Source organism: Callorhinus ursinus, unplaced genomic scaffold (assembly GCF_003265705.2).
Source record: "Callorhinus ursinus isolate GAN/ISIS: 27379988/994484 unplaced genomic scaffold, GSC_fseal_2.0 scaffold54, whole genome shotgun sequence".
Classification (NCBI taxonomy): Eukaryota; Metazoa; Chordata; class Mammalia; order Carnivora; family Otariidae; genus Callorhinus; species Callorhinus ursinus.
The window spans coordinates 10,926,317-10,934,842 of record NW_027397116.1 but is presented as its reverse complement, the minus strand read 5'-3'; the positions used below and the strand labels follow the sequence as shown (position 1 = coordinate 10,934,842).

General features: G+C 34.5%; 1 pseudogene; it reads left to right on the top strand.

Moving 5' to 3' along the window:
• Positions 1–5,874: 5,874 nt before the first annotated feature.
• LOC141371031 (small ribosomal subunit protein uS8-like) lies at positions 5,875–6,333 on the top strand (annotated as a pseudogene).
• Positions 6,334–8,526: the final 2,193 nt, after the last annotated feature.

The window sequence follows — 8,526 nt, the reverse complement described above, 5'->3', positions numbered from 1 at the left end:
TGTGCAGCATTCCATATAAATAAATGTATTTCAAAGAATAAGTTTTGAATTATGGTACTGAAAGAACACTACATCAATAATAATAACAATATAATCTCCACTGAGGTAATAAGGCTCAATAATTTTATGTGCCAAGCACTGTGTTACTCACAACAAGAATGAGGCACCTGGCTGGCTCAGTCAGTGGAACATGTGACTCTTGATCTCAGGGTTGTAAGTTTGAGCCCCACATTGGGTGTAGAGATTACTTAAAAAATAATAAAATCTTAAAAAAAAAAAAAAGGAGGATGAAACGCAAAAAAAAAAAAATCTTACCCTCATCTAGTTTAAAATAAGAGGAGACAAGAATGTACACATGTAAAAATAATACAGTAAAGTGGTAAATTAAATGTCTTAAGAGAAATACAGTAAAAAAGCTATGGAAGAACAAAATAGATATAAATTACCTTCAGAAAAAGGAATCAATAGTATTATTTGACCTGGAATTTGATCTAGCAGTTAAGAATGAGTCATATCAAGGTTGAGGATTTATTTTCCATCTTGAATGTGCTTACATCATTGTTTTAATTTTGTTACACATTATATTAAAAGCTTTTTTTGTTGGAACAAAATTCATATATCGAGGTGCTTTGTTTTTGATCTAGGAGAGGATTTATTGTGTAACAGTTACAATTTGCAAAATAAACTATCCCAAAGTTAGTGGCTTAAAAAAATAACCTTTTATTTACCTCAATATTCTGTTGATCAGCTGTGTGTTTCTGACCTGATCCAGCTTGCATGATGGGCTGCGCTGTCTCATGTATTCATGCTCAGCTGGTAAGTGGCTGGTGGCTGAATGATCTAGGGTGGCCTCATTCTGTCCAGTGGCTGGCAGGCTATCAGTCAGAGCATCTTGATTCTCTTCCATCTGGTGTCTAATCGACACCTGTAGGCTAGTTTGACTTTATTCACATGATGGCTTTCAGAGTGGAAGCACAGAAAAGATGGAGGGCATCAATGCACAAGTATTATGTACGCCTCCGCTTGCATCACGTTTGCTAATATCACATTCACCAAAGCAAGTCACATGGACAGGCCAGAATTTAAGGGGTGGAGAAATAGAACTCACCTCTAGGTGGGAAATTTGTCCCACTGCCAAGGACATGAGCATAGGGATAGGAAAACTTTGTGCCATTTTTGCAATGTCATTGCACATAACTTCTTAGAAAATTGCTGAATATAATATTGAAAAGCTGGACCTGTATATAGTTTATATGCTAAGGTTCACTCTTGAAAATATAACAAAAGACTGTTGAGACTTTTAAAGATACTGTGGAAAATAAATATGACAAATCTCTATAATAAATAGGATAACATGTTATGTTTGTGAAAAAATTACTTGAGCATGATTAAATTCACCTAGGGTTCTAGTCTTGTATGTATAAAATATAAAAACACTGAAGTTAAAGACAAACAAGATGATTAATACATTAATCACTTAAATTTTGTTGATCCTTCTCTATGTATCTATGTTCATGTAATCATTTTCACATATGGTCAAGGTGCTTAGTTAAGTATGACTTGTTATGTGTGAATTCTGGAAAGCCTTCGGCTCACTGTATTTTATCTTAATTTGAGCTCCAGAATCTTTTTTTTTTTTAAGTTTTTATTTAAATTCCAGTTAGTGGGGCACCTGGGTGGCTCAGTCGGTTAAGCGGCTGCCTTCAGCTCAGGTCATGATCCCGGGGTCCTGGGATCGAGCCCCTCATTGGGCTCTCTGCTCAGCGGGGAGTCTGCTTCTCCCTCTCCCACTCCCCCTGCTTGTGTTCCTGCTCTCGCTGTCTCTCTGTCGAATAAATAAATAAAATCTTAAAAAAAAAAGAAACATTTAAATTCCAGTTAGTTGAAGTACAGTGTAATATATTAGTTTCAGGTTTATAGTATAGTGATTCAGCACTTCCATACAACACTCAGTGCTCATCACAAATGCACTCCTTAATCCCCATCACTTATTTCACCCATCCCCCACCCACCTCCCCTCTGGTAACCATCAGATTGTTCTCTATAGTTAGGAGTCTGTTTCTTTTTTTTAAAATTTTTTATTTAAATTCAATTTAGTTAACATATGGTGTCTTCTTAGTTTTAGAGGTAGAGTTTAGTGATTCATCAGTTGCATATAACACCCAGTGCTCATGACATCAAGTGCCCTCCTTAATACCCATCACCCAGTTACCCCCTCCCCCCACCCTCCTCCCCTCCAGCAACACTCAGTTTGTTCCCTATAGTTAAGAATATCTTGTGGTTTGCCTCCCTGTTTTTATTTTATTTTATTTTATTTTTTATTTTTAAGAGTCTGTTTCTTGATTTGCCTCTCTTTTCCCCCCTTTGTTCTTTTGTTTTGTTTCTTAAATTCCACATATGAGTGGAATCATATGGCATTTGTCTTTTTCTCAGACTTATTTCACTTAGCATAATACACTCAAGTTCCATCAATGTCATTGCAAATGGCAAGATTTCATTTTTTATGGTTGATATTCCATTATACACACATACACACACACACACACACACACACACACACACACACACACCCTATATCTTTTATTTCATAATATAGTTACATATGACAAAAACCACCCCAGGATGTTTTGCAGCATGTTCTGGTAAGCAACTCTGATTCTTCTTGCTGAAGTTTTGCTGTGGGAATAGTGTCTCCCATTCAGTCTGAATTCACTTACTGGTGCTTTATATTGTTCTTAACCCACCCAGATGCTCTAGAATGTGTTTATCAGCAAGATCATTCTTAATTCTTATTCTCCTTCCTCCTCCTCCCCTTCTTCTTCTCCTTCCTTTTGCATCTACGCACTCATTCAAGGTACGTTCTAGAAGAATTGGGTGTTGATCATTTGCAGGCTGTGAAAGAGTTTATTTCCATCCAGTGTGTTTTGTAAAATGTTGCTGGTACTCTACAAACTTTTGAACACACTCCCTTATAGCAAAAAGTTTATAGGATGTGTATGTTTCATTTTTAAATTGTATATATATTCTACTGTTATTAGCTAATATTTCTAGGAACACTATAAACTTAGACTGTAGTTCAATAATTATGATTTTAGATAAAATACCATTTTCCCATAATCTTCTTGATTATTTTGTATGTTTTGGCTTATTTCTTTTAATCATTATTGTTGTCACCATGCAAAAAAGAGTTTGAATTAGGTACAGGGAAGTGAATAGGTTGGAATTTTTTCATATTTAATACTTGGAACTATCCTTTTTTTGTTGTTTCTTCCCATAGATCTTTTCAAGCCACATGTTCATTTTTTAGGATCACTCCAGTTTCAACCAATTCGAATAGGAAAATTACGGTTTTTTACATTATACTGACAATGATTTGTATAATGTCCTTAAACAGTATTACTTTAGATATCTTCATTCCCAGATATAGTTAGAAAAAGGTGAGATATTAGGGGCCACAGGAAAAAAAAACAGCATCAGTCCTGAAGAAGCACCATCTAAGGAGTCAAATAAATATGTACAATAAATGTAATATAATAAACATTAGAAAGAGGTAAGTCTCAGGTAAAATGGAGGCACCCAAGATTGGTCTTCAATCCAACAAAAGGCTAGAAAATAGTGCAGTGAATATGGACAACAAGGCATTCCAAGCAGATGGAGGGACACATGAATTAGAATTAAGGCTGTAAGGGCACCACACAGAATTGATCAACTTCAAATATTTCAGTAGGGCTCTAACAGGGGATTCAAGGTGAAAACAGACAGAAGAAAAGTTTGGATAGAATAGAGACCAGTTCGTAAGGAACCTTCTATAGCATGCTAAGGATGTCAGATCTTATCTTAAATTGTACTGAAAGTCATTGAATGGTTTTAAGTAAGAAGTTACTTCATCAGATTATTTCTTTTAAATGGATCACAGTGTACAGTAATGTGAAGATTGTATCAGAGAGGAAAACAAGTTAGGAGATATTTTAGAAAACCCAGATAGATGTGTTCTATGGCAGGAGCCTGATGTCTGAAGAATGGGGAAAATGTAATAAATCAAAGAGATACAATATTTTTAAAGAATTAATCCTATATAAATATTCTTTTAAAACAAGGATATAGATAGAGCCAGAGAATACAGGGAAAGAGTAGTATTTGGTTAAATTTTATGATAGGATATATTACATTTGAAGTGTCTAAAAGATATTCAAATGTGGAACAATATTTAAAGGAATGAATGAATGAATGTATGAATGAAAGAATGAACCAATGAGATGCCTAATAGGCAGTCAGATATATGTGCCAGGATTCCATAGAATGTTCTAAGCTTCAAAAAAGTTTTGGTTGTTATTAACTTATTGGTGGCATTTCAATTAGTTGGAATGGGAGACATTATCAAGGGAGATTGTTGAGTAGTTACTGTGTGCCTGGTACTATCTTAAGTACTTTTTGTTTATTTCCTAATTTAATTCTGTGACAAACCCTTTAATTTCCAGATGAAAAAACAGAATAATGAAGCTGATACTTAAGTAGACAAAAACCATTGAGATAGTTCTTTGTCTCTTTTCATAATCTGAGTAAATTTAGCCTTCTGGATATAATAAATATGCTATCAAGGATAATTTGACTTGGGCTTAGCTTCTTGGGGAACTTAGAATCTTCTGATGCAATAATCAATTTATAGGAGTTGTGAAACTGGAAAAATATTTTAATCTGCATGTCATTGTTAATGGTCAATGTGCCAATTTTTATTTGTTTTACTGTACTTTTTTATTAAGAATATTTTGCTCACAGATTCTATAAATATGTTCTACTTATTGAATATAGAAATGCATAGATAAATAAATTTGAACCTGATATACATAGTTGTTTTTACTCTCTCTCATTATTATAGCTTCTAAGATTCTAAGGGGGATAATTGCTGTCACCTGACTCTCCTGATATTTGGTTCACCAAACATATATAATTACAAAATAACTGGGTAAGAGGAAGAGAAAGCAAGGGGCAAAGACTGACACTGGAAGCCACTGAAGAGCAGTAGATGTCAAAACTGAGGAGTATAAAGTTACAAGTAAAAACAACAGGATGGCAAACTCTAGTCCTACAGATGAGTCTTCTCTCAAATCACCTGGTGATAATGAAAAAGAGAAGGCTATAGTCCCAGTTCTCAACCTGGGGTGATGTTGCCCCATAGGGGACAATTGTGAATGTCTGGAGACATTCTGGTTGTCATGAGTAAGGGAAGGAGTACTACTGATATCTACTGGATAAAATCCGGAGATGAGGCCAATCATCCTACAGTGCATAGGACAGCTTCCACAACAAGTAACTATCCCGTCCCCAACTGTCAAGAGAACTCTAGTTCTCTATATTGCTATGGAGAAACACTCTATAGTCCAAAGGTTCAATTTGAAAACAATTTGAATAAATGTTCAGTCCAAAATAAATGATTGTCATCAAAATTTTTCAGCCAGAAAATGTAGTTGCTTTTTGAAATTTTGTCTTAATCCTTTGTGAATTATACACTCCTTCCAACACATAGATTGTTAGAAGCTAATAGAAACTAAACCACCAGATGATACACTAATGGTGAAAAACATTTCTGCCTGCAACAAAAATTAGTTTATTATTTTGTTAAATCAGAATTTTTAAGTGAAGTTTAGGAAATAAGTTTGAAGAAGATGATGTCAGGAATTATTCATATTTTTTTCTTTATTTTTTTATTAAGTTCAATTAGTCAACATCATTAGTTTTTGATGTAGTGTTCAATGATTCATTAATTGCATATAACACCCAGTGCTCATCAGATCACATGCCCTCCTTAATGCCCATCATATTTTCTTTTATTAGGAACTGAAAGGACTCTTTCAGCCATCTTTCCATGTGGCCATAATGGTGCACATGAATGTCCTGGCAGATGCTCTCAAGAGCATTAACAATGCTGAGAAGAGAGGCAAACGCCAGGTTCCTATTAGGCTATTAGGCCGTGCTCCAAAGTCATCGTCCAGTTTCTCACTGTGATGATGAAACATGGTTACATTGTGGGGGGGCGAATTTGAAATCATTGATGATCACAGAGCGGGGAAGATTGTTGTGGACCTCACGGGCAGGTTAAACAAGTGTGGAGTGATCAGCCCCAGATTCAATGTACAACTGAAAGATCTAGAAAAATGGCAGAATAACCTGCTCCCGTCCCGCCAGTTTGGTTTCATTGTACTGACAACCTCAGCTGGCATCGTGGGCCATGAAGAAGCAAGACGAAAACACACAGGAGGGAAAATCCTGGGATTCTTTTTCTAGGGATGTAATACATACTTGCAAATAAAATGCCTCAATGGAAAAAAAAAAAAAAAAGAACTGAAAGGACTACAAAGGACTACAATTCAATAAGCAGAATAGTATGTGTGTGAGAAGTAACTGCAATACAACTTACTTGTAAGTCAATAAATTATACAGGAAGTTTCATTTTTGTTTTTCTTCCAGAGTCCAGCTATTCATTTCCATTCAAAAAGGAACTACCCTCCTCCCCAATTCCCTTGGAAACAAAAATTTTGTGTGATACCACCCCCAAATGATGTCTTATTTTTTAAACTTTAAAAAAAAATGCTTTTTGCTTAAGTGGTGTGTTTCTTTTGCTTTTGTTTAAATGGTGTGTTTGTCTGCAGTCTGCAAATAATGGGGAAATGAGCAGAAGGGTAATCATGTTGTTGTGCTTGGTTATTGAATTATTGTAATTATTAATTACAAATACAATTACAATATTAATTACTGAAGCAGCTGTTCCTGGGTTGGAAGCTTTAGGCTGAGGGAATGATTGCTGCCAGAAAGGAGGCCGACAGTGAAGTGTAAGTGTACATGCCTCTTCAGGAAGGACCACTGTGGTATAATAATGAACGGTCCAGGTGCCATGATGGGGGCATGGGGTAATGAGAACAATATTCAGACAACAGAACTATATTATTTCTAATATTTAAGCTCTTTTATTAAAAGTAAAACTGCAGAGATTAGAATTCTCTAAATATATTCTTAACATTAAAAAGAGACTGAACTATGATCATATTAAAATAGTTTTCTTATGTACATACATATCTATCTATTATATATACATCCATCCATCCATCCACCCACCTATCTATATATTTTTACTTTTAACCACACAAATGAGAAACTGCAATTACTTCCATTTTTTTTTCTCTTGAACTCTGAAAAATAGAGGATTTTTTTTTTAGTATAACTCTGCTTTTTACTTGCCTTACATTCCATTGGAGTTATAAGGGATTAAAGGAGTTTTATGTGACTAGAGAAGCAAAGAACCACCTCTTTTGTTTGTACTAGTGAGGAAAAAAATCTGAAAATGACTTATCTAGGAAAAAAAATTAAAATTAGCATCCTTTCAAGTGATATATCTCCTTTAAATAAAACTTATCTCTACTTTCTAAGATTTTTGTTATTTTTTGGATCCTTAGACGTTAAATCATCTACTGGTAGTATTGACTAGACTCCTCATAATTGAGTTTGAATTTTTGTATTTATTGTTTTGTAAAATGAAAAATAGAATGGGAAGCCTGAAGAACAAGCTTTATTTGTTCAGAATTTATTAATTTCATATTATGTTCATAAGAAAGGATGTTTGCAATGAGGAGCTGCAGAACTTCAAAATTTGAAGGAACGAGCATTCAGGGAATAGGTTGCCTTTTGTTGCTAAGTTTTGGGGAGAGTTAGATATTCATTTCAGTCATCTGGTCTCTTCCAAGACCAGGGCTGTGTTCTAGAGCCTTGATAACTAAAATTCTAAGATACATATTAAAACTCAAAAAGGCTAAAATAAATTCCTATAACAAAAGTTTGTGCTCTGTTCAATTTTCTATTAATTAAGTTGAATTTTGATTTTTAAAAAAATGAGTAGCTTTGTTTAGCTCCGTGAGAAGATGACTCTGCTGTCAAGAGACCGGTAATGCTCTCCTTTTGACATCACTTTTCTGCTTCACTGTCCTCATTATTTCTATTTCTCACTCTTCCCATGGGTAACATCCCATTGGAATAAACTTTGCCTCTCTTTGCTCAAGCCAATCTGAACAGTAACCTTGGGATCATGTAGATTTAGGTATTAAACCTCTGGGAAGCAGAAAAAAAGTTTAGAATAATACTTGCATTTTAGGTGATTAATTTTAGAAAAATATGATGACCACCAGAACTTTAAAATCTTAAAAAAAAAAAAAAAAAACCTAAACGACTATCAATATCTAGTTGTTCTTCCTACATGGGACTCACCTTTCCCATGATCCCAGTTTTCTCACTGTCCAATTTCTTTCAGCTCAGATGTTGAAAAGTCTCATTCAGTTATTTTTAGTAGTATCATTTCCTATGAATCAAATTGAAAGTAAAATGTGTTACAAATATATAGAACCAGGGACTTATTTCAAGTAAAAACAAAAGTATTATGTAGAAAGCTCTTATGTGAGTTTTATTCATATCATTAAAGCAGAGTTGCCCACCTAACTTAGACCTAAATTGTCTTTAATGTAATCGTATTACCACTTACAT